The sequence below is a fragment of the Lissotriton helveticus genome, chromosome 5_1, assembly GCF_964261635.1.
Source record: "Lissotriton helveticus chromosome 5_1, aLisHel1.1, whole genome shotgun sequence".
Lineage (NCBI taxonomy): Eukaryota > Metazoa > Chordata > Amphibia > Caudata > Salamandridae > Lissotriton > Lissotriton helveticus.
In genome coordinates, this window is record NC_136065.1 from 1,071,204,646 (window position 1) to 1,071,229,338 (window position 24,693).

Genomic DNA, 24,693 nt, shown 5'->3' on the forward strand with positions numbered 1-24,693 from the left:
AGCAAAACCAAAGGGGATGATGGACGGAGCGTTTGAGCAATGCAAACACTCACCCCCAGTCAACTGATCTGGGTTTAATCCATCATCGTTCTTTAGCCACTCTGTCACCCCAGTTCAGACATGGCCATAAGCAAATCAGTCTGACCCTGTGCCTCTTGGGAACAGTCCAGCCCAAACTGCCAAGCCATGTCTTCCCTGGACTGGAAACAAGCATCCTGGGACCGGTTTCGGGTTCATTACCGTCTTCAGCCAGGCTATCTTGAATCCAGTGGCAACGTGAGCAAGGGACCCACGCCTGGGCATACCCTATCAACTTAGTGCGAACAAAGCAAAACCAAAGGGGATGATGGACGGAGCGTTTGAGCAATGCAAACACTCACCCCCAGTCAACTGATCTGGGTTTAATCCATCATCTGTCTTTAGCTCACTCCGCCACCCCAGTTCAGACATGGCCATATGCAAATCAGTCTGACCCTGCGCCTCATGGGAACAGTCCAGCCCAAACTGCCAAGCCATGTCTTCCCTGGACCGGAAACAAGCATCCTGGGACCGGTTTCGGGTTAATAACCCTCTTCAGCCAGGCTATCTTGAATCCAGTGGCAAAATGAGCAAGGGACCCACGTCTGGGCATACCCTGCCAATCAAGCTATGCAGGCTGATGAGGGCTGAAAGCCCGAAACCGGTCCTTGGATGCTTGTTTCCAGTCCAGGGAGGACCTGGCTTCGCAGGTCGGGCTGGACTGTTCCCATGGGGCACAGGGTCAAGACTGATTTGCATATGGCTGGTTCAAACTGGAATGGCATGGTGAGCAAAAAAACGATGGATTTAGGCCCAGATCTCTGTACTGGGGTGAATGTATGACCATGTTCTGCATTCTGTCTATCACCTGTTGTTTTTGCATTTGTCAACCCGAGTTGGACGGGTATGCTCAGACATGAGTCCCGTGCTCTCCATGCCATTGGAATCAAGCTATCCAGGCTGATGAGGGCTGAAAGCCCGAAACCGGACCTTGGATGCTTGTTTCCTGTCCAGGGAGGACCTGGTTTGGCAGTTCGGGCTGGACTGTTCCCATGGGGCACAGGGTCAAGACAGATTTGCATATGGCTGGGTTCAAACTGGAATGGCATGGTGAGTAAAAAAACGATGGATTTAGACCCAGATCTCTGTACTGGGGTGAATGTATGAAAGTGTTCTGTATTCTGTCCATCACCTGTTGTTTTAGCTTTTAAAAGTGGAACTTTCAAAATGGGAGAGGTACGCCTCACAGTAGTAAAAAACGAATTCGAGTTTTTCACTACCAAGACATGTAAATCTTGACTTATAAGAAATAATAGGGGAGTTTGAGGTTTGTCAAGTGGGTTATTTTGCCAAGTCGAATTGGTAGTTTAAAACTGCATAAAGGCTGCAATGGCAGACCTGGGGCATTTTAAAAGAGCTACTTAACTGGGTGGCGCAGTAAGTGCTGTAGACCTACTAGTAGTATTCAATTTACATGCCTGGAGATATGGTATACCACTTTACTAAGGACTTATAAGTAATTTAAATGTGCTAATCAGTTGTAAGCCAATTTTGTCATGTTTCATGGAGTGAGCACAAGCACTTTAGCACTAGTTAGCAGTAGAAAAGTGCTAAAGCCCTCAAAACCTAAGTCAGAAAAATAGGCGAGTGAAGGCAACAAGTTTGAGGGAAGACCACCCTAAGGCTGACAGGTCCAACATTCTGTAAGCCAAAAATTACCTATAGTATGTCAGGGCCAATGGCAGACTAGCAAGCATAAGTTCTCATTCTCACTCACACTCACTCACTCAAACTCATTCTCACTATAATTCATTCTCATTTGCACTAATTTTTTCTTACTCACTATCTTGCACTCATTCTGATTACTTCTCAGTCATCGTTACTTGCCATAACTTAGTCATTCTTAAACACTCTCACTCGCTCATTCTCTCTCCCTCATTCACACTCACATTCACTCTAAGTCTCTCTCACTCATACTTTAATAACATTTACTGAAGGGAGAAAGACATTGGTGATGTAAATTAGTGACGAAGTACCACAATCAAGTCTGGAAAAGGTTATCGCTTGGACCATGGAATGGACGACAGGGTAGGCAGTGACTGCCTAGATCTTTCACAGGAGGGGAAGTTGGTAAAGGCACTTTTTAAAGTTGTATCAGTGATTGTTAAAGTGAGTAGTTTCATTCAGGGTTGCTTGTCATACTCAGAATATACCATTGGATGTTCATGTGCTTGTCATACATGTGCTTGTCATGTATGTGTCATACTGAGTAGATTCCAATGGATGTCCATGATAAGCAGCTGATATAATCATGAGTATTTGTTGGTTTATAGTATATAATCCTAATCATTATCATTTTCAGTTGACCAGAGAATGTTTGGCACAAGTACAAGAAGCTAGCATGTTCAATAAACTAGTAACCTTGGAGTTCCAGGACCTTAACAAGGAAACACAGCTACATTCTTCTATAGCTTCTGTGAACTCCTTGGTGATTTCTAATATCCTCATAATATACAACAGGGGGAACTTTATCCAAGATACATTTATATTTATATTTGAGCATCATATTTCTTTAATTTGAAATGCAAAAGTCCATCTAAGTTACATGTGCCATCTCATTAGTCTACAAAGATGATATGTTTCACAATATAACAGACAAGAATGTAGGCCTGGAAAAAATTTAACGGGTAGAGTTCAACCGACACGTGTTTCACAACTCAAAGGGCAGCTTGAAAAGGCAGTACGACTGGAGCCTAATGCAAAGAAGATTTAGCAGTCAAACAGTCAGAACATTGTTAGTCTGGTACACTCTTAATGTAAGTGGATGTCAAAAGGAGAAAGAGTTAATCACTTCCAATTAATGTAAATCAGGGACCCATATTTCTCAAATTAATTTTCTATCATGGATATCGCCCAAGATGGAATGTTTGTTGCAGACTGTTTTGTTCCTAAGATAATATATCCTAGTCCATTAGGATCAATAAGATTTTGTTTATGTGCATGAAGACTCTAGCGGCCCTCAACAGACTCCTTACAAGTATTACGTAATCGGATGTGTGTGGATGGGTGTGGAGAATAACATTTGTAATACAGTATGTTTGTTTTTTGGTTGCATGCTGAAGGTTAATGATATGCCATCCAGAGTTCCATGTGCGAGTGGTCTGTTGCATGCTACTGGCCTGGGGAGGATGCTACAACTGGCGACGAGATAGGGGTTACGTGCCCCCAACAATACAAGACTGCTCTCCCTGAGAGTTTGCAGCAGTCCCTCAAACTGCTTGTGTGTGCCACATGCACCTCAAGAAGTGGCCCACAGTTGGTGTATATGGAGTCAAAGTGCAACTCCAGCTGTTAAGAGGTCCTCGAAGAAGGTGAATGCCCTTCAGAGGAGCATAGTCAAAGCCTGCCCAAAATCTACTGGTAAGGCCAAAAGAAGAGATACTGTGCTACAGCATAACACAGAGCCAGCATTGATACTAAGCAGACACGCTGAAGACAGTGACAACCAGGTACAAAGAAGTGCTAAAGGCAGCAACAGCCAGGTATAATGCTTAAAGTCAAGAGGGGTGAAGAACGCATGCAAGAAGCAAAATCATTACTCACCGTGATGAAGGCAGATGGTGTCTGAAGACCTGAGCACCAGTGAGCAAGCTGATGCTTGCAAAGGTGCCACCAGGCAAAGTGACATTGAAGATCAAACGCTGCCTGAGCAGCACATACTCTCGACGTCAGTGGAGCAGCACAAATTACGATGCTGCTGTGTTCCTGAACCCACCACCTCCCTTCGATACTACCAAAAAGCAGAATATTGGCACCAGATGGTCTGTATTGAAGCATTCGTTGACTTCATAGATGCTATAGAAGAGGCAGATGACAAAAAGATAATAAAATATTCAAAAATCTGGCAGGTCACAGAGTAAAAGAGGTGATAAAGAGGAAATCACAAGCTAGTGAAATATCGTAGTCAAATCAAGAAGTTGTTAGAGGCCAAGTTCAATTCACTGCTGAATGTCGACTATGAAAAGTACAGTTTCAACCACGCAAGACAGCAACCGAGTGAGACGATGGATGAGTTTGTTGAGAGACTTTAAACACTTATAAAGTACTGCAAGTTCAATTAATTTGATGGGGCGGGGGTTCCTCTTCTGGTTATGCTCTGGAACCCCTGGTCAATGGACCGCTTGTTCTTGCTTAGAAGTGTAGAGGGGAGAAATAACTTGTTCTATCAGAATCCACAGTACCAATAATTCATGACTCCGAAGAATCACAGACTTCAGGTTCCAGGTTAGGTAATTTATTACAAAGCCAAAAATAACTGGACATACAGACACCTCAAGGTGAGGCTGTAAACATACATCGGAACTAATACAAAACCAAACCTATGGGCAAAGTTCAATCTCTGGAGCATACAAAGAATGAAAAGTTCCAAAATCAGAATGCAGGCAAATGAGCGCCCCAACGTCAAGATTAGACTTCATTGGAGGTTCATAAGTAAAAAGCATTAGTCTGTCCCTAATCTAATGTGACATCTACCACTAACGTGACATCCCTACTTAGCATTCCCTAGGCAAGTTTCAGGAAAAAGGTGTTAGCACGTGAAGACTTCATAAGAAATGCACTCAAGTTAAATTGGTCAAGTAGCTTAAAGCTGCAGAGCTTGTTCTAAGATGCTCCTTCTCTCTCCGATGATCTCCTCTCCTCTCCTCTCTTTACCCCTGGGGCACTGTCCATAATTCCAACACCAAAATCCTAGGACTCATCCATTTCACATCATCTGATTGCCTCATTCAGCTGGACACCTCCCCGTAGGTGATTTTCCATTTAGTTTTGATACTCCCAGCCTCTGGCTCGATGACCTTCATTCCCAGGCTATCTCCAGTGAGAAAGAACACCATCCCACATTATCAGCACTACTTGTTCAAATGTATCCTCTCCTCCCTAATCCTAACTCCTAAAACAAAAGCGTTATTCTAACTAACAAAGATGAATTTCTCCACCTGCAACAGAAACGTGAGAAAGAAAAAGATTCTACATACACATGAACATTACGAACAAACCCATTTTGGAGAGCCAGGGAAATACACAAGGCCTACTGAAAATTGGCTGACATAAGAATCACCATGAACTTTGTTAAACACAATTATGCATAAACATTATTTCTTTGCACATCCAAATTAATGTATTACATGACAGTTAATACATTCTCATTAATCATTTATAAACAAACATTAGAATTTTTATCATTTAAAGCACAATTACCATGTTAATTTCTTCACATTACATGAAGTTTCTCTATCACTTCACTTTACACTTTATTACATTTTGCATTCTAGTAACCAAATGTTAACACAACAAAGAATAAATGCATGTGCAAACTACTCGTGATTACAATGCACCCCTATAATAAAAAGAGCATAATCGCTCTCTATCAAACTCATGATGAAGAAGCAATGCATCTTAGAAATATTGATGGTTGCTTCTCCAACTCATGGTGCAAGAAATGCTCAGTTTGGAGAAAGTGCTCATAGCTGCATGAGCGAGAAAACAAGCCAAGCAAGAAGCTTCTGATATGGAAGCTGGAACAACTCAAAACTGAATCAGCATCGAGAATGAAAAGTAAACAGGAACACAAGGCAGACGCACACTGAGTGATGTCTCAGAAATGTTGTTCCCGCTATGGATTCTCCTTTCTACGTGAAGGTATATGTCCAGGTATCGGACAGATATGCAAAGGCTGCAGGAAGGAAAACCATTTCATAATGGTTTGCAAAGCGAAAGAGAAACTAAGTGCATCACGATGAGATGAGAAGATGGACGCCTGAAAGTTCCAGAAGAACTCTAGCCACTCCCACAAGGCCAAATGACAATATTGACTAAGGCAAATGGAAACAAAACAAAGTCGATCGTTATGAAGTTCTTCGTCCAATGGTTCATTGACATCATCATCTAGTGACAATGAGGAAAATGAATGTGCGATGGTGATGTCAGTCACAGATTGACATGCTTATGTAGGATTGGCTGCTTGCAAGAAAAAAACACAAGTCTGAAAAGAATTACCACATAAAGCAACAAAGTTCCTTGGGACATTGTCCTATAATTATGCTCAAGGTGTATGGATGCTCTGCAACTCTCATTATAGGCAGTGTTTCCTCAGTAAACATCATGCCGGCAGAAAAGTACAAAGAACTGTCTCCAAACCATGTCTCACATCGTCAAGAACAAAGATGTATGCCTGTGCAGTTTCTACACCCTTGCGAAGTAAAAGATCGTTTGTGGCAACCATGTGGCACAAGAAAACACCAGTGCAAGCACCGATCCATTTACTTCATCACCTGCATTCTTATTAAGTTGCGACACTGCTACTGACATGAGACTGATTTCTATTGCATACAACTTGAATGCCAATTCTGAACTAGTGAGTCAGTTTCCAACATTGTTTCATGGACTTGGGAAACTTAAGACAACAAAGGTACATCTATTAATGAAGATATTCACTCCATTGTACAGCTACACCGTCATATTGCTTTTCACTTACAGGAAGCCGTTGAGAAAGAACTAGAAACACTGCTAAAGGATTGACATCATCGAGCACTCTACTGGTCTGTCACTGTGGTGGTGCAAAAAAAGGACAGTGGATGTTCAGTGTGTATTTGTGTTGATATGCAACAGGCCAACAGTTCCACACATTGCAGACATGATCACAATGCTGAATGGCAGCCAAAGCTTTCCCACCTTGATCTGAACAAAGTTTACCATCAACTCGAACTGGAAGAAAACTGTAGGCCCATTACTACTTTTTCAATGCATATTTGTTTGTTCAGATATAAAAGAGTCCATTTTGGTGCGTCGTCATTCATCGAGTAATTCAGCCTGTCACACATGCTTTTAACTACAGTGATGATAGACTGGTGTTTGGGGCTACATAAAGGATCATGACAGAACACTCACCCAAGTATGCTGCTTGCTTGCTGATGCAGGTCTCACACTAAATGCTGAGATGTGTGAATTTGACAAAAACAGACTTAAAGTCTTTGGGCTTATTTTCTCTGAAAAAGGGATGACTCCTGACCCCAAAAACATACAAGAATTGCCATCTACATGCCCTCCAGAAGATGTGACCATGCTCCGCTCCTTCCAGGGTATGGCCAGCTACTGCTCCAGGTATATTCATGACTTTGCCACTGTAAGTGTCTCTCTAAGAGAATTAACAAAGCCTGGTCTCAGCTTCCAGTGCATGATTACTATGCTCTGGATACTAGCACTTGTTATGAAACTATTGCTGCTTTTACTAAAAAAAATACTCTTTTAAAATTTCGCCATGTTTTAACTCTGCACTTTACTTCATGATTTTGGGCTCTTAGACTGATTACTTACTATTTTGTTGCTTTACTGCTTGTTGCCTCCTCTGCCTAATGCCCCGTTCCACCGCGGGTGTTCCCGTTTGCGTGGAGGGTGCGTCGGCAAGCAGCTGGTCCCCGCTCCCATTGGCTGGATTAGGTCAGGTGGGACGCCAGTCTCGGGGTCAGCCCTATTTAGCGGGAGAGCGCCGAAGTTGCGCCAAAGTTAAGCCTGTCAGCGCCCGTCCGCGCTGGGACCACGCCTCGGGCCAGACGGGCTGGGCCCCGCTGAAGGACTGGACTTTTAACAGTACCAGCGGTGCCAGGGAACAACACCTATAACCTTCATGGGATACCTGTTTCGGCGCACAAACTACAGAGACACGGGACACTTCCTTCGGCGTCAAAGATTCAAGGTTTATTACTGCAGGGAACACAGAAGTCACGACAAGTACAACACGTGCAACTTGGGGAGATTGCTTCAAATTGGTTCTGTGGATCGCTCCTTTTATACAAAATTAACTCATAGGACAACATGGTACACAAAAGTTTACAACCTGGTTCCCATAATTATCCCTCAGAGGGGTCGCTTTGGTCACTTTGGTACACATAAGGTCCGGAACATAAGTGCGGAAACATTTGGCGGTTCCCAACTGTAAAAACCCATCTTCCCAACATTAGTGAATTCCAATCGGCAGTAAAACAGATCGAAATAGGGACAAAGACAGGTGCAGAGGGACATGGAGACAGTGGGGAAATCGAAAAGGGTGTAAAAGGGGAGGTATCGGAAAACACGAGATACAGGCATCAAAGGGACGTGCCTAATGAGATGCACGGCTGAGACAATAAACCGGACGGCAAGATGAGCCTCGAGCGGGGCCATTTGCCTTATAGTATCATCCCCCTCATCGTAAAAGATATTTACAAAGTACATGTGTCTTCCACAAATATCCTGAGAGTCCCAGGGTGACGAAGCGGACAGTGTCCGTTCGCTGGCTACTTGAGGGCAAGAGACAAAATGGATGCCGTATCTAAGATGGAACCCGTGGGTACAGATGAAAAACTCACATATCAAATGAACGGTTTAAGTTAGCACAGCGAAACTGCGCACACTTACTAAACTCGTCATTTGCGGTTCTTAGATACCAGACTCGACCATATTCGTGCGAGTCGAAAACATCACTTAAAATTGTCACGGAACCTCAGACGCTCCTTTTGCCCTCATGTAGGCAAGCACTAGTCGGAATCATATTCGATATTCATCAGACCCTCGAGATGTTGTTGTAGCATAGCTCTGTCCAACCGAGACCCTTTGGTAACAGGTGGCTGTCTCATACACGTTGTAGCACAGAGGCCACATAAGGCAGGACCGCACTGCACGCAAAGGCAACACGTGAACAGGAACACTACAACGACTCCAATGATCGTAAGAATTTTCCAACCCCAAGTCGACATCAGGCCCCAAAACCATCCAAGTAGCGTCCAATCCCCTACATCCACGTGTATGGATTCGGAAATCTTATGCAACTTCGAGATGGCTTGATAGACAGTCGGGGCGTTATCAGGAATGAAAATACAGCAGCTCGAATGGATCACCTTACATACCCCACCTCGATCTGCTAAGATCACATCTAAAACCATACGGTTTTGTAACGTCATAAGTCTATCCGCCTGAAGTTCTGTGGTGATATTACCAAGGGCACTGGCAGTAATATTAGCTGTCGATTCTACCACTCGAGTCAACTGTCTTAGGTTCCTACTATTAACCATAGGTCCCCAAAATGGGAGGAAACCCTTGAAAAAGTCTCCTGCCTCTTGACCGGCAGTATCCTCTTCGCTAATTACGCCTCTCACAACTCTAGTTTTGTGATAATCTGCATCTACAGTAAACGTCGGAGGCAACAAGTTTGCGATAAAACATGAGCCCATGAAGTCAGAGGGCAACCATGCATATGCACGATCATGACAAATAAAGTATGTACCCTTGGCAGCCAAAAACACAGGGGACGAGACCATTGGCAATATATAATTTTCAGTGCAAGCACTCTCTCCAAGTCGGGCTTTCGATCTACGGCCGCGACCTATTAAACAAAAATTACCAATGTGGGGTACGACCCATATCGGAGGCGAGCTTTTAAGCTGTTTTTCACCAGTGAACACACTATATTCGCCTCTACTTAGGACCCTATAGGCTTGTACCTCTTCTTCAGGGATAAGCGAGGGATCATAGATATCGCTATCTAAATCCTCTATTGCTATAGACAAAGATTTTTGGTACGAGGTAGGACCAGAGTAAGGGGAACGTGGTTCTCGAATGGGGTGGAAACCCAGTGCGCTTCGAAACATTGTTTGAAATGCTCGAGCAGACCCTTGGGAGCTATACGGTAACACCAGATATGGAATTCCCTTATCCGTAGTATGTGGCATCAACCCACACACCCAACAATTAGTAGTGTTAACCACTAACTGATGCTGATGAAGGAGTTGAATAAAGGAATTGTTGCGGAATTCTGCACGTCTAGTCTGCTCGTGTTCAGGTAAGATGTGAAAAGAATGAGGAGAGTCAGTGGAGATGAGTTTAAGGTCAGGGGTAGGAGTAGGTATAGTAGAAGGCAAGAAGTAAGACATTGTGTAATACACCCCACCCGCCAATAACGCTGAAACAGTTACAAACAGTACAAATATTTGGAACACAAAACATTTGGTACGACTGAGTTGCTGCAGCTTGAATCTTTGTGCTTGAGCTTTTTCCAAGTCCATCAGCTTCAAAAATGCCATTCCCTATGACCGTCCGCAACGTTTCTTGACGCACTTCATTCTGTGTAGCAATAGTCAATTCCTAGGAGTTCCCAGGAATCAACGGTCTTTAACCTAGCGTCAAGACCTACTAACCAGGAGGAAGTACACGCGCGGCCCTACGGCCTTTATTTCACAAATATATATATATATATCAAAAACAAATGTCTCTCAGCTGTGGAAACAAAAAAGTGTAAGGAACGAAGCTCAATGAATATATACAAAATAATTACAATGGTATGAGTGTTCAAACTGATCATGGAAAACGGGATAATGCACTTGTCAAGGGACAGAACGGGGTTTTTTATTAGTCTTTAGTGCTGGATCTTAAAAAATATCGGGTTTTCCCAGGACGTGTCTGTTCGTTAAACAAAAGATCCGTTGAAGGGACAACGCCCTGTTGATCCGCTGAATGTTCTGGTCTTGAGTTTTCTGATGACAAGTGTTCAATAATGCCTTTTTGCTGCACTGAGGATTCTCCGACAGGTTGTGCGTCACTGAAAGGTACCAACGCCGGCAATCCTTCGGTTTCAGTTGATGCAATGCCTTTCCTTACCCACGAGTCTGCTGGCAACGGAATGGGGACTTTCTTGGTATGGGTGGCATGCACCCAATTTTTCCGCCCCTCAAGACGAACTGCAGTTCTCGTGGCAAGGAGCACCTGATAGGGTCCAGTGAACCTGGGATCCAAATTGTTCTTGCGCGAAAAATTGCGCGTTACCACCCAATCTCCGGGCTGGAGCTGGTGGCCTGGACCCTCCGTCTGTGTCGGCAATGCTTCGTGAACCTGTTGGTGAATTAACCTCAGTTTAGCAGTCAAGTCATGAAGATAATCGATTAACATTGGATACTCAAGTTCACAAAAGGCACCCGGTCTAGGGACCCCCCAAACATTGGCAGGACGACCGAACACTATTTCATAGGGACTGAGCCCTACTCGGGAGTGTACAGTTGCCCTTGTTGATAGCAATGCTAAGGGTAAAGCGTCAGGCCACGAAAGACCTGTCGTAGCCTGAATCTTTGCTAGTTTTAGTTTAAGGGTGCCATTGTACCCTTCAACCAAACCGGCTGACTGAGGATGATTGGCACTATGAAATTTCTGTACAATCCCTAACCCGCGACACACACTCTTCATCACGCTCCCAACAAACTCACTTCCGTTGTCTGACCACACAACCCGAGGCATTCCGTAGCGGGAAAAATACTCTTTGAGTAAAATTTTTGCCGTGGATAAAGCCGTATTATCCTTAAGGGGGTAGGCCTCAATCCACCTAGAAAATGCACACACCACAACCAGCACATACTTCAAATTATTACATCTCTCCATGTGGATAAAGTCCAACTGGATAACTTCGAAAGGGTACGCAGGAGGGGCAAAATGACCAGGTGGAGTGGGAGTGCCCTTACCAGGATTGTGCATCAAACACACCATACAATTCTTAACCAAGCGTTCAGCACATTTCGTAATACCATCATTCTTCCACACAGGAAACAGCAATTTACAGATACCTTTCGCGCTAATATGTGCTAACCCATGTGCCATAGTCACAATAGCCAGCACATACGCATCAGGCAACATCCATCTTTTCTGTTCCGATAAGTCAGTCCAACAACCATTCGCATCCAACTTTCCCGTACTTTCTTTCCACTTCGTCTTTTCAGTTTCGGTGGCCTCATTCTGAATTGCTTTCACACTCTCGATAGTGTTTTCACACATACTTGATTCTGCAGGCCACCTAACCGAACTCGTCACATACATTCGAGTGCTAATGTTCCGGGCAGTCTCCTTAGCAGTCTCATCCGCAAACGCATTACCACGACCAACATCATCCGTCACCTTACGATGCGCACTACATTTAACAATCGCCACTTGCTTAGGCAACGTAAGTGCATCCAAAAGATCATTTACAAGCTGGCCATGCTGAATCTTCGTACCATGTGACGTAAGGAATCCTCTATCTCTCCACAGTCGTCCAAAACTATGTGCCACACCAAATGCATACTGGCTATCTGTAAACACATTCACCCGTTTATCTTTAGACAATACACACGCTCTCGTCAAAGCAATTAGCTCAGCAGCCTGAGCCGAATTTTGATTTAACCTTGCGCTTTCCACAATCGTTCTCAATGTAACTATAGCATATGCAGTTGTCACATCACCGTTCGGCAACTTGAAACAAGAACCATCCACATACAAAGTACCATCGGGATTTGTCAATGGAGTATCTTTTAGGTCAATGCGACCCTTGGTTTCCTCTTCAGTTTTGAGATAGCAGTCATGTACTGCTTCACCACTTGATTCTGTGTCGATCGGCAGCAATGTTGCTGGATTCAACACATTACACCGTTTTATCCGTATATGACTGGCCAGCAACGTCAACTCATATCCGGACAATCTTGCACTTGTCAGATGTTGAGTTTTCGTTCGGTTCAATAGAGTGTCGACTGCATGCGGAACCATTACCGTGAGTATATTATCCATGACTAGACCTGCAGACTGTCGAATGGACGCCGCAGCTGCCGCTGTTGCTCTTAAGCAACTTGGCAAAGCCCTTGCTACTGGGTCTAAAGTCGAAGAAAAGTAGGCACATGGGCGTTGCTTACCACCAAAAGATTGTGTCAAAACACTCAACGCGCAACCATCCCTCTCGTGAACGTATAGTGTAAACGGCTTACTGTAGTCAGGGGTACCCAACACAGGAGCCGAACACAGCGCATCACGCAATTCAGAAAAACTTTTCTGACATTCTTCAGACCAAGGTACTGGGGATGAAACGTCCTTGCACGTAAGGGCTATCAATGGTTTCGCCAACAATGAAAAATTTGGAATCCATTGTCTGCAGTAGGACGTAATACCTAAAAAGGCACGAACATCTCTCTGGGTTTTTGGCACAGTCATTCGGGAAATCGCTGCAATTCTCTCTGGGGTCAACCTTCTCCCTTCTCTTGACAATAAGTGACCTAAATAGGTAACTTCTTGGCAACAATACTGTAGCTTTGAAGGTGATACCTTGTGGTGCAAGTCATGTAGATAGTGCAATAATGATACTGTAGCCGTCTTGCAAATAGCTTCTGTATCAGCTGCCACTAAAAGATCGTCAACGTATTGAATCAAAGCTGCACCTTTAGGCAATACAAAGGCATCAAGCTGACCTTTAAGTGCTTGGCTGTAGATTGATGGACTCTCACAGTAGCCCTGTGGAGCGCGTTTTAGCCTAAAACTGCGACCTCCTAATGAGAATCCGAACAGGTCTCTGCTTTCCTCTGCAATCGGGATGCTAAAGAAAGCATTCTTTAGATCGATCACTGTGAACCAGGAGGCAGATGCCGGAATCATTGTTAATAAAGCCGTAATGTCAGGGACCACAGGAAATTGCGGAACCACTATTTTGTTTACCTCTCTCAAATCTATAACAAAACGATACACAGGATGTTTAGTTGGGTCAGTTCGTTTCAGAATTGGCAATACAGGGCTATTACATACGTTTCCACGAGTTTCTTCAACAACACCTTTTCCAATGAGATCATGAACGATTGCTAACAGTGCTCGTTCGCCTTCAAGAGAAATACGATATTGAGGTAAACGCGGTAATCGCGCATTTGGTTTTAATTGAATCACATAGGGTGGAATGTCTAACAGGCCCACATCATTGGGACCTGTGGCCCATAAGGACGCAGGGAGGGAATTCAATTCCGGTGGGAATTTATCAACCGATAAATACATGGGAGAGATCACTCTCCTTCCCAATGTAAGCTCCACTCCTTCGGGGGAACAATACAATGTTGCATATAATCGTTTCAACAAATCCAGGCCCAAAAGATTTTCACCACAACCTGTAGATAGAATCAGTGGAGCCGTTAGCTCACGAGATCCAATCATAAGAGGCAAAGGGTTAGAGACTGGGTTACTAACAGGGGCGCCAGAGAATCCGACGGAAACATTCGTTAAGCCAGACAAAGGTGCGCCAGGGAGTTTTGAATGCATGATGGAACTTTTCGTCGCACCAGTGTCTAACAGAAAAGGCTCAACTACACCCGATGTAGTCACTGCAACGTAAGGCCCACTCTGATCGACCGGAACTGACACTACTCCCTCTCTTTGTCGTTGGCTGTCCTAGTAGTGGTCATTTACAACAGTCTCGTGGTCTATATAATAGTCATCAACATTATACTGTGCAGATCGAACTGACCCCGCATTTCGCTGGTCAAAATAATTATTTGCATCCGATTGATTTTGATGACGATCAATCTGATTGTGGGATGAACCACGACCTCTACCACGTGGTGCCTGCTGAGGACCACCGCCACGATCTCGTGCTGACACACCATTCAGACGGTCCCGTAAAGCAAGACAATCATATTTTAGGTGTCCCTCTTTCCTACAATATGCGCACTGATTATACCCAAGTGAAGATCTGGAATCAAAGTTGTCAGAGCGCGGTTGTGTCCTATCGGGCTGTGCTCGTGGTCGATACTGCTGTTGTGCATCATTTTGATTTGATCGTGGAGGGTATGCTTGCTGTAACAAAACCTTCGTTTTGAGTTCTTTCGTTTTCTTTTCTACACGATCACTTTCTTCCTTTTCCCTATTCTCATAATACTGAGCCGTTGCTAATATTTGCGCAGGGGTTGAAACTGCCCACGCACTTTCTGAATTCTTTAATTTGTTGCATAGCTCAGGCAGCAAATTTGACACAAATTTGTCAACGAATAACCGCTGACCTCCCTCAGCGCCCATGTCCTGGCCGCTGTGGTCGACAAACGCTTCCTCAAACCTTGTAAAGAAATCCGAGACACTCTCGTCTTTCTTTTGTTTACAAGCTGATAACTTATCCCAGTTCACCTTCATCGCTGGCATGAGAGTTTTCATGAGCGTAATGATTCTCTGAGGCAAATCCAAGATCAACTGTTCAGGTTTAGCCCCACCGACTTGTAATGCATCAGCTGCTAGCAGTGCAGCCCAATCACCCCCTAATTCAGCTGCGTGATTGGCTTGACGAATTTTAGCCCAAACTGGTTGCGGTACAACATTGCCAAACAACATGTCGATGTCGGCAATATTCATAATAGAAGCTTCTATCAGTTGTGATAACTCCTTATAATAACCAGCCGGATTTTTACGCGGATCGGGTAAGGATTGCTTCACTTGCAAAACTTCCGATCGTTTCCATGGAAGATGTATCCACACCCTTCGAAAATGCGGTAGCACCACAGGGTTCGCATTAGGATCACCAGGCACCCACAGTGGCGGAACTTCTCTCATGGGATACTGACCAGGAACCGCTTTCCAGTTCTCAGTGGTATCATCTAATGACACCCGAGAATGTGCTGTGGGTCTGAATGCTAATAAGCGTTCCACGGCACGTCGTACATCGTCTCCTATAATCATACCGTTCGAAAAGTGACTCTGGAGTTCAATTATGTCGGATGGTACATCATCTACATCATTATTGTACCATTCTTCTCTCAAAAAGTTACACATTTCCTCAAATACGAATCTCTGCGTAGGCTCATTAAACTGAGAAAACGTATCAAAGACTACACGCGGAGTGTAATTAGCAGGATGTCTTATCCACCTATGTGCCATTGTTACTAACGTCTCTTTCTCCCTACCACTAGGGATCTGACTCCGTCTCTGAGGAGTTTCAGATGAATCAGACGAAAATAACGGACCAGAAAGAGGTGAATAAAGGGTAGCAACAGAGTTAGGAACACGCTTACGAACAGAAGGAGAAAGAAAAACAGGAGCAACAACACTAGAGGTGAAGGAAGGCATAGTAGGAACGGACAAGATAGTCGGAGTAGCAGAAACAACAGTCTGCAAAGGTACAGGTACAGGAGCAGTAGGAACGAGGACAGGTGGTGGAACAAACGTAGGGTTAACAGCGGGCTGGCCCGCAGCCGCTGGAGCAACAAGAGGAACAACAGGAGGAGCTATAGGAGGAGCTACAGGAGCAGTAGCACCCTGTACATAAGGAGGTGGTGATTTCATCAAGTATGATAGCAAGGAATCCTCCTTCAAATCTTCTTCTTTCTTTTCTGATTTATTCGGTAAAACTGGGTAACATTTATCTATTTTCATGTGATGCAATCTAGTAGCGATTTCCATATCTTTTTCTTCTTTGTCTTGTCTACATTCTTTTATAGCTTGCATTATCGGAACAAACTCTTGCTTTTTATCCTTTTTAAGTTGTTTGATTTCTTTCTGCTTGGCCTCTTTACGCCATATCCGAAAGGAATCAAACATAGCTGGCCTAGCTTTCTTTAAAAATAATTTAGCCTCAAGATTATCTAAAATCGAAAGTTCAAAAGTTCCGTGTGGTGGCCATCTAAGGTCACCGTCTTTCTTTGTATAGTGGATCCAGTAATCATTATAGATTATAGGACCCACCCCATGTCGACTATATAGATCATGTATCGGAGTTCCAACTGGAGGTATCGGACACGAGTCCTCCAACCGGGAATCCATTGCGCAACATTTGAAAATACGAAACAAATCACTATGGCTAGGCATCGTGCACACTAACCTAGTATCAAACTTCAAGGATTACCGAAGCAATAAAACCTCGTGTAAGTCAAAACCCTCGGTTTTTGGCAATTGCAACTGTCAAATAATACTAAGAACCAATACTAAGAACCACAAATGCAATGGAACCATGCAATACAACAAAGCCTTAAGGCTATTACAAAGCTCGGAGAGCTATTACCACAAAGCCTTAAAGGCTAACCACAAAGCTTTCAAAAAGCTAGAACAACCACTAAGGACTGGGAGCGACCCACAAATACTTAACTCAGAACTTCAATGGCGTCACCAGGAAGGCCCGTCTATCGTCTCGCTTGTACATAAGGTCTACGCCGGGCGTCGAAGACAGGTCGACAGTCAGGGCATCGGTCCGTCGCAGCCGTCAGGAGGCGGGAATCTTCGCAGGGAAAAACTTCGGGCCACTTATTTCGACAACAGGATCGATGAAGCGGGGTGCACCTTCCCTCGGAGATTTCACACGAAGTTCCTCACGATCATCAGGCTTTGGACCGGACCGGTACCACTGAAGTCGCCCCACGTTGGGCGCCAACTGAAGGACTGGACTTTTAACAGTACCAGCGGTGCCAGGGAACAACACCTATAACCTTCATGGGATACCTGTTTCGGCGCACAAACTACAGAGACACGGGACACTTCCTTCGGCGTCAAAGATTCAAGGTTTATTACTGCAGGGAACACAGAAGTCACGACAAGTACAACACGTGCAACTTGGGGAGACTGCTTCAAATTGGTTCTGTGGATCGCTCCTTTTATACAAAATTAACTCATAGGACAACATGGTACACAAAAGTTTACAACCTGGTTCCCATAATTATCCCTCAGAGGGGTCGCTTTGGTCACTTTGGTACACATAAGGTCCGGAACATAAGTGCGGAAACATTTGGCGGTTCCCAACTGTAAAAACCCATCTTCCCAACATTAGTGAATTCCAATCGGCAGTAAAACAGATCGAAATAGGGACAAAGACAGGTGCAGAGGGAGATGGAGACAGTGGGGAAATCGAAAAGGGTGTAAAAGGGGAGGTATCGGAAAACACGAGATACAGGCATCAAAGGGACGTGCCTAATGAGATGCACGGCTGAGACAATAAACCGGACGGCAAGATGAGCCTCGAGCGGGGCCATTTGCCTTATAGTATCATCCCCCTCATCGTAAAAGATATTTACAAAGTACATGTGTCTTCCACAAATATCCTGAGAGTCCCAGGGTGACGAAGCGGACAGTGTCCGTTCGCTGGCTACTTGAGGGCAAGAGACAAAATGGATGCCGTATCTAAGATGGAACCCGTGGGTACAGATGAAAAACTCACATATCAAATGAACGGTTTAAGTTAGCACAGCGAAACTGCGCACACTTACTAAACTCGTCATTTGCGGTTCTTAGATACCAGACTCGACCATATTCGTGCGAGTCGAAAACATCACTTAAAATTGTCACGGAACCTCACCGCTTTCCACACTCTGGTGATTGTGAGTTTTATACATTTTCTACCTTGCTCTCTATTAGACCTCCTCCCATGATATGTCATTATACTTTATCTCCTGAGGATATATCAATTATTAACTGTGCTTGTAATGCACCTAGACCTGCTCGAATTCGGCATGTTAGAAAGCACCGAGTTTGTTCTGGGGCAGCTAATGTTTTTAAAATCCCTTTAAAGGAGGCAGGCTTTCTTGTTAATGCCAGGTCACTCGTTAAAAATAACGTAGCATTCAATGATTTTGTAGCACAGAAGAAACCCCCCTGGGTCTTTATAACTGAGACCTGGGGTTCGGATTCCTCTGGCCCAGACTTGGTCGATGCCATTCCAGAGGGATACGCCCTGATTAGAATGGATCGGACCAGGTGGAGGGGTGGAGGGCTGGGAATTCTTTGTAGAGACTGCTTTACCTGTCGTACTGATCCCCTCTCGTCTCCCTCAGATAATTTTGAGGCAATGTATTTTTCTATACAGTTTGCCCCTACAGCCTCCTTTTCCGGCATCCTCTGCTACAGGCCCCCGGGGCCCAGGGCCACTTTTTCCCATGAAATACTCAAACTGCTAGAGCCCTTTATTAACAAGCCCAACCTAACTCTTCTTGGCGACTTCAATTTTCATCTTGAGCTGGCAGATGACAGAGATACGATGTCTTTGGTTGAGGGTTTGACTGCTTGTGGGCTGAGCCAACTGGTTGATGGCCCTACACACCTTGCTGGGCACACGCTAGACGGCGTCTTCTCGAACGACACTAGACTGGTGATGGGAATACCTATTCCTCTTTGCTGGTCTGACCATCGGGCAGTGCCTTTTCATCTTAACACCTCTCTCGGCGCCCACAATCAAGGGAACAGGAATGTTTGGGAAACTAGAAGAAATTATAGAGAGGTCTGTAACACTTCCCTCGCCCAATTCATGACGGCTTTTAGCTCCCTCTCCCTGTTAGACCCCAATGCTGCTGCACTTGGTATGTCCATCGCCTTATCTAATGCATTGGACACCCTAGCGCCGCTTAAGAAACATTATTCGGCCAGGAAGAGTCCCTCGTCGCCTTGGTACTCGGATCGTCTAAGACTCTTACGGCAGAAATGCAGACAACAAGAAAGATCCTGGTAGGCACATCCTGATTCCTCTGGGAAAATTCAACATACATTAGCTTTGAGGGAATATAAAATGGCTATAGTCGATGAAAAAAAGAAATACTTTAGCAATATCACCACCTCGCTAAAATCATCGAGAGAGCTCTTTAAAATCATTGGCACTCTGTCGACACCTAAAGCTGCCGACTCTGTTATTGAGACTCAGGAGCTCTGTGATAATATCGCGAGCTACTTTCACTCTAAAATTGCTGACATTTACAACTCCCTTAAAATCTCCAATTTGGAGCTGGATACTAATTGTGCTTCCCCACTCTCCTCCCCTTTCCCTGCTCAGGACAAGGCTTCTGAATCTAGTTCCAAGTCCGGTTTTACTAGCTTTCCTCTTCTGATCCTGGAAGAATTAAATCACCTTTCGACACCACCAAGTCATGCTCGCCCTTAGACCCCTGTCCTCTAAAATTTTTGAAGTCATGCAGAGAGGTTGTTCTTCCTCCTCTTCTAGAGGTCATGAACACGGTCATCACTGAGGGGGTGTTCCCCATACCCTGGAAAACTGCAGTTGTTAAGCCTCTTCTAAAAAAGGCCTCCCTCGACCCGTGTGTCCTAAAAAACTTTCGGCCCATATAACTGCTTCCTGCCCCGGCCAAGATACTTGAGGTCCATCTCAATCGCCATCTAACTTCCTATCTGGAGAGCGCGAAGCTGTTGGACATTTCCCAACATGGGTTGCGTGCTGCCCACAGCACTGAGTCTGCCCTCACAGTTGTGGTCAACAACATCCGATGTGAGGTCGACAGGGGACAGACTACGCTGCTGGTGTTGCTTCATCTCACAGCAGCCTTTGATACTCTGTCCCCTGCAATCCTGGTCGATAGGTTGGAAGGGATAGAGGTGGGAGGTGCTGCCCTTAATCTCCTGTCCTCTTTTCTTCACCAGAGACACCAGAGAGTAAAATTGGGTAACTTTTTGTTTCCTCCTCCCAGTCCGTGCAATGTGGGGTTCCGCAGGGCTCCGCTCTGAGACCACTTTTATTTAACATCTACGTGACCCCACTTGCTAAAATAATACGATCTTTTGGTTTCCAGGTATTGTCGTACGCCGATGATACCCAGATCATTGTTTTCACTACTCAGCCGGCAAAAGATTCTGCCCTTAAAATTCGAGCATGTATGGAGGCAGTCTCGCAATGGATGGTGCGAAACTATCTAAAATTAAATGGGGAAAAGACGGAGGTTTTGATTTTTGGAGGAAACCAAGACATCTGGTCTGGGGATTGGTGGCCTCCCTCCTTGGGGGATTGCCCTCACCCCACCCATTCAGCCAGGAATTTGGGCGTACTAATTGATCAGTTCCTCTCCTTTGACCCTCAGGTCAACAGAACAGTGTCCACCTGCTGTGCCATCATTCGGATGCTTAAAAAGATTGCCCCATATCTGTTGCCTGAAGCCTGCAAACAGTCAACAGTTGCCCTAGTTTCCTCCAGGCTCGACTACTGTGATGCGCTCTATGGTGGCATTAATAAGAAGTCTCTCCATCGCCTCCAGATGGTGCAGAATGCCGCAGCCAGGAGGGTCCTGAACCTCCCTAGGCTTGCATCTGCAACCCAGGCCAGGAAAGATCTCCACTGGCTACCGATCCAGGCCAGGATTTCTTTCAAGCTTATCTGCCTGGCCCATAGGGCAGTTTTTGGATCAGTTTCTGAAGGTATCAGGTCCCTTGTCAGCCCCTACACTCCCAGCAGAACCCTTCGCTCGACCTCTAAGAATCTTCTTTCTGTGCCCAGATTTAAAAGGGCAAAGTGGGGAGGAAGAGCCATTTCCATTCTGGCCCCTCAACTGTGGAATTCTCTTCCCCTTGAACCTTCCAATCAGCCCTCACTGGGGATTTTCCGTAAACTCTTAAAGACCTGGCTCTTCTCTCAGGTCTACTAATTCTGTGCTACTTTCCTTGCTGAGACCCTATGTTTCTTTGTTGTCTGCGCCTTGATGCCCTCTGGGTTAAGTTTGCGCATTACAAGATCCCCATTCATTTATTCATTCATTCAGATATTCTGTTTGAATGGTCGTCTGAATGTGCCCAAAGTTTCAAGAAAATAAAACATGCACTTGAAAATGCAACTGACATGGCTTACTTTAATCTGAAATTGTATACAGAAATTGTGGAGGATGGAAGCCCGTTGGGGTTGGGGGGCAATATTTGCCCAACATAATGGACAACCTGATGGTTAGAGACACATTGTGGCATATGCTAGTCAGAATCTATCTCAGACTGAATGTGCTTACTCTAAATCGGAGAAAGAATGCTTAGCTGTAGTATGGGTGTGTGAATACTTCTGTGTGTCTCCGTATGGAAACCATATCACCCTTGTCACAGATCATCAAGTGTTGCTCACCATTTTCAGAAATCCGAAAGCCAAGATGCCCACTCACATCATGAGGTGGGGGTTGTGTCTGCAGGAGTATGATTACACTATTGTGCACAAACCAGTAAACATCAGAACCCTGCAGACTACTTTTGATCAATGACACTCCAGCATCATAGCACAATGTCCAAAGCGACTGAGGCCTACCTCAATTTCATAGTAAAGTCGTGTGTGCCTGCAGCTCTTTCTATTGAACAGATTCTTGCAGCTTCTAATACTGACAAAGACATGCTCAAGCGCAAGCGAAAAGGAATCATTACAACACAATCATGGAAAGCATACTCAACCTCTTACAGATGATGGTGAATACCAGACATTCAAAATTGCTTGTGAAGAGCCTTCCCTTACACCTGATGGTGTGATACTAAGAAGGGCAAAAATAGTTATCCCTGAAAACCTAAGGCAACAACTTTGTGTACTGGCACACGAAGAACATTGTGGCATCGTGCTCCAACTAAAAGAGTCTTCAGGGATTGAGTGCAGTCCCATGTCTTGATGAACGAGTTTGAAGAACCGGGTTTTCTCAGAACCCAGCGGTGCCAGGGACACACCCGAAGTCTTCGAGTTCTCCTGTCTTGGAATACAGAGACACGGAATACTTCTGGATGGCGTCAAAGATCAAATTTATTAGCTGCAGCTAGTAACAGTAAACCAAGCAATACAACACGGTGTACAACTCAGGAAACTGCTCAATTTTCGTAGAGCAAGACATCTCTTTTTATACACCATATTCTCATTATAAATGTACACCCACTGCGCAAAATTCTGACCTATAGGACACATTTTCTAACTGAGTATCACATTAACAAAAACCCAATTTACAGTAACCCAACCCAAAAGTTAAATATTAGGACTGTCCCAAATTCAATTTCCACAAGCCGGACAAACCCATAATTGAAAGCACTACCCATGTAATGAAAAGTCGTAAGGAAAGAAACAATTCAGATGTTGAGTAGGATAAGATATGTGCAAGAAACTAAAAGTTAACGATATCCTGAACATTGATTGGCAATTTTAGACAACGATCAGCCAGAGAAATTGGCTTCGTGAAAGGGTCAGTTTCAGGTGACGGGGTCAGCGTCTTTGCAATTCACTCACAAGTCAGAAAAGGGCCTGTTAATGCATACATGAACAATGAGGCCCATGCAACTTTGTTCGTTCGATTACCTCCATAGGCCTACGTGAGGGCAACACAAAAATGGCGTCACGAACAACTCAAACAAAATGGAGTCCGGTTCGAAATCACGGAACCTCAGTCCCTCCTTTTGCCATTACGTAGGCAATGACCTAAACTCACGTCAATCTGAATCTAGGTCTATATCTATTCTCATCAGGTCATCAAGGTGTTGCTGTAACATCATCTTATTATCCTTCACTTCTCTCTGGACTGGTCTTCTCACACAGATCGTAACACAAAGACTACAAATGGCTGGACCACACTGGATGCATAAGCAACACGAGAAAAGGATTGCTAAAGCCATACCAAGAAACATCAGAATCTTCCATCCCCATTTGGACAGCAGTTCCCAAAACCATTCTATCAATGACCAGTTCCCTGCGTCTACATGTATAGACTCAGCGGACTTATGTAACCTCAATTGGTGCACTGTCGGGGCGTTATCTGGAATCAAAAAACACAGCAACTAGACCTGATCAATTTACATACCCCACCTCCATCTGCAAGTATAATATCTAAAACAAAACGGTTCTGTAATGTCATAAGGCGATCCGCTTGAAGCTCAGCTGTAATATTGCTAAGGGCACCTGCAGTCTCATTTATAGTGGCCTCGACCACTCTCGTAAGCTGACGAATATTTCTACTATTAGCCGTAGGACCTCAAAAGGGCAGAAAACCCTTAAAGAAGTCCCCAACTTCTTGTGCGACAGTATCTTTCGCATCGATAACACCTCTACCATATCTTGTCTTATGGTAATTGAAAGCAGCTGTGTATGTAGGGGGAAGCAAAAATGCCACATAACATGTGCCTGAAAAATCAGAAGGCAACCATGTATATGCTCTATCATAACAAACAAAATACGTGCCTTTAGCTGGCACGAGCGGTGGAGATTTCTGGGATGTATAGACATAGGTGTGAGCACACACACTCTTACCAAGCTGAGCTCTCGGATTCTGACCATTACCTTGCAGACAAAAATGACCTCGGTGGGGTACAATCCAAATAGGGGGAGACCTTTTTCGTCTCTCCTTCGCTGTCAGACTAATACTATATCCAGTCTTGTTCCAACCAACATATGCTCGTACCTCATCTTTAGGGATAGCATTATACACATCAATATCTCTGATCATATCTACTATTCCCTGTATCAAGGCATTATTACTCGCATTATCTTTGACGGAACGTACAGGAGATGCTTCATTCGCATAGATAAACATTGCTTGGAGTGCCCATACTGACCCATTAGGCGAAAAAGGCAAAACCAAATATGGCATTCCCTTATCTGTCGTATGTGGCATAAGACCACAAACCCAACAATTTGTGGTATTTACGACTAGCTGATGCTGATGCAACATCTGTATGAACGAATTGTATACAAATTCTGATCTTCGTGTCTGTTCATGTTCAGACAACGTATGAAACTCATGTGGGGAAACATAGAGAAAGAAAGAGTAGGTTGGGACGTAGATGCAAGTGTCTGTTGCGTAACATAGACAATCCAACCCACACAAGCCAACGTAATATTCAAAAGCATTAAAAAAACAGTATTAAAAAACATTTGTTACGGACCAATGTACACATTTTCATTTTAGAATTGATTCTCTTAATACCCTTATCAGACTCAAAAGACTCCATCCTCTAACGTGCTGCTCACGGCTATTACCTTCTTCACTTAAGTGTGTGTCAAGATCGTACTAACGATCATGAACCACAGACCTTTCGTCAGTTTGCGGCTCACCCCTTAAGGCTGTACCGCGACCCTGCAGCTGAGTCCGGATGGTCACTCGAAAAAGAAAAAAAGAAAAATAGTCTCTTGATCTG

The 24,693-nt window shown here is 44.5% G+C and overlaps 1 long non-coding RNA gene across 1 annotated transcript in view; it reads right to left on the reverse strand.

Moving 5' to 3' along the window:
* Nucleotides 1-3,719: 3,719 nt before the first annotated feature.
* The window catches only part of LOC144753493 (uncharacterized), a 187,921-nt gene continuing 166,947 nt past the window's right edge, over nt 3,720-24,693 (reverse strand). The window contains exon 3 of the long non-coding RNA XR_013594386.1: nt 3,720-3,873. This is a non-coding gene — a long non-coding RNA (uncharacterized LOC144753493). The remainder of the gene's footprint in view (nt 3,874-24,693) is intronic.